This window comes from Hydra vulgaris, chromosome 02 (genome assembly GCF_038396675.1).
Source record: "Hydra vulgaris chromosome 02, alternate assembly HydraT2T_AEP".
NCBI lineage: Eukaryota > Metazoa > Cnidaria > Hydrozoa > Anthoathecata > Hydridae > Hydra > Hydra vulgaris.
The window spans coordinates 28,656,120-28,658,918 of record NC_088921.1 but is presented as its reverse complement, the minus strand read 5'-3'; the positions used below and the strand labels follow the sequence as shown (position 1 = coordinate 28,658,918).

General features: G+C 26.3%; 1 long non-coding RNA gene across 1 annotated transcript; it reads right to left on the bottom strand.

The window, feature by feature from the left end:
- Positions 1-1,746: 1,746 nt before the first annotated feature.
- On the bottom strand, positions 1,747-2,217 carry LOC136076467 (uncharacterized). Its single transcript, XR_010636294.1, has 2 exons — positions 2,186-2,217; positions 1,747-1,953 (listed from the first exon to the last, which is right to left on the bottom strand). It is a non-coding gene; the product is annotated as an uncharacterized LOC136076467 (long non-coding RNA).
- Positions 2,218-2,799: the final 582 nt, after the last annotated feature.

Sequence of the window (2,799 nt, the reverse complement as noted above, 5' to 3'; positions counted from 1 at the left end):
AAATAAAAACCTCATAAATATTAGTGTACAAATTTTTTTCTAGTTGAACAAAATGAATGCATGTTCTATTCACTTTGATGGTTTTTCTGACGATTTGATTTTAATTATTGAAAAATGACTATTATCGATTAAACGTGCCAAAAAGTTATGGTTACTTTATCCTGGATATAAACAACACTTGCTTAGGTTATTTGGTAATGTTCAGCTTCTTCGTATGCCACATAATGTATGCCACATATATATACATTTTCTGTTTAAAGAGGAAGGTTATATGTATATGTATATGTATATATATATATATATATATATATATATATATATATATATATATATATATATATATATGTATATATATATATATATATATATATATATATATATATATATATTATTGCAGCGAAAAAACCACGTGATCATTGCGTAATTAAAAAATAAAAGTATCTACCACTATGATATGGGGGCAAACAAACGTGTTGATTTCAGTACAACACTACTTAAACGCTTTGATGAACACTACTTAAACGCTTAATGTCTTATAATTATCAAGAAAAACTATCAAGAGAAACTGCTGAACGTTATCAAAATAAGTTAGATTTAATAGATAAGCTTTTTATACAACTAATAAAGTTTATTACAGGAAATTTTATATTAGGTTACATATTAAACACGCGAATACTATTAGTGTGTTTACTTAATTAAGTAAACACACTAATGTAGTAAAAGTGTGTTTACTTAAACAAATTAATAGTTTTTTAAACACGTGTTTAATAACGTGTTTAATATGTAGCCTTTTTTTACCCTTTAAGTAGTCTGTTTTATTTCTAGTAGTTTCTAACCTTTAAGTCGTCTGTTTTATTTCTAGTAGTTTCTAACCTTTAAGTCGTCTGTTTTATTTCTAGTAGTTTCTAACCTTTAAGTCGTCTGTTTTATTTCTAGTAGTTTCTAACCTTTAAGTCGTCTGTTTTATTTCTAGTAGTTTCTAACCTATAAGTAGTCTGTTTTATTTCTAGTAGTTTCTAACCTTTAAGTAGTCTGTTTTATTTCTAGTAGTTTCTAACCTTTAAGTAGTCTGTTTAACTGCTATCCCTTTGAAAGATGTTAATTACTTTCATAGTAAATAAAAGAAAGAAAATTTTTTTTTGCGTAGTCATTAATGTGTACTTCAAGTGCTTGCTGAAATTGCCCCAGTGTCCACGCAACTGGTCTGAAGGAATAGATTAAATTACTTGTCTTACGTACTTTTGATCAAGTTACTATAATACGGGGATTGCACTTGAAAGTCCGAAAAAAGAACCTCAAGGAACAGGCGATGACTGTTTATTTGCTTAATGACAACAACTTCAAACGCAACAATTACTTTACATTTTAATACTGATTATAATATGTAACTAAATATGTAAAAAAGAAATTATAATATAAAATTTCTTTTTTAAATCTGTCGGGATTAGACAGAACAATCTATTTTACAGGCTGAAGAGATTTTACTTGACTTTTTAGAACGAATTTTAGCGTTAAATTACAATTAATCTGTGCAAATATGCATAAAGGAATCATGGAGTTCAATTAATTCATCATTATGAAATTATTGCACATTTTTCAGACTAGTCAATAAATAAAACAAAAATACTACATATTGATTTCTAATAATTTTTAAAAACTAAACATTTTGCTTTAAATTTTCCACAGTGTAATATCTATTCTGCATATTTTTAATATATGTGGAATAAATTTTATAAATAAAAAATATTTTTCACAGTATAATAATGAAATGATCAAAATTACTAATTATAACAATTTGAATAATAACATTGTAACAATATTTATAAAGTTTATAGTAAATGGTATGAGGATTAACGATATTCCGTCTTGGCTTTTAGAAAATGCTTAACATTAAGGACTTTTTAACTTTGTTCATGAAGGTACTCTCTAAAACCAGTGACAACAGCAGAAACTCTATTAAAGAAAATGAAACCAATTAATGTTGAAAACATTATTTACACATCAATGTCTTATGTATTATGTTAACGTGAAAAATAAAAAAGTGATTTAAAATGTGACCGAATATATAACAAAGAAAAAACCCAGTGGGCACAAGATGTAAAAAAGACGTCTTTTGAACGTTTTGGACGTCTTTTGAACGTTCAAAAGACATCTTATTTAGGTCCTGTGCCCACTGGGAACTTACTTTGTGAGATTGTTTTTGTGACCTAAGAACAAACCTAAAGATAAAAAATGCAACAATAAATATATGTTTTAGTTTAAAACATAATTCTTGCTTTTAGTGAATGATTAGAAGTAGTGATAATCAAATCTAATAATCATCGATGTTAATCTTGGGAACGTTACTTTCAAAACTGCAGTAATAGTGCTAAACAAGTGATTTCGTTTTTGCATTTTGATTAAGCAAATTAACTTTAAATACATAATATCTATCCACTTCCAAAAATAATTTATGGCTGTTTGTTTTGCAATGTTGCATATGAAAGCAATATTTTCAAAGGTGTAATTATGGTATGTATAATTTAATTATACATACCATGATTTGATTATACATTTCTCCCATCGCTAACTTTTGCAATCAAATATAGTAAAAGTTTTTCCAAAACATCAAACTCTAAACCTGTTAATGTTACACACTTTTCTTTATACATGTTAATGTTTGCATAACTAAATGGAGAATTTGTGTTTAATTTCAAATCTGATACTTCTAAACGAAGATTATATGTTTCTTTACATAAATTATTCATTTCTACGTATATTGCATCTCTTTCTGGATTCTCAATTGTTGTTTCTCAATTG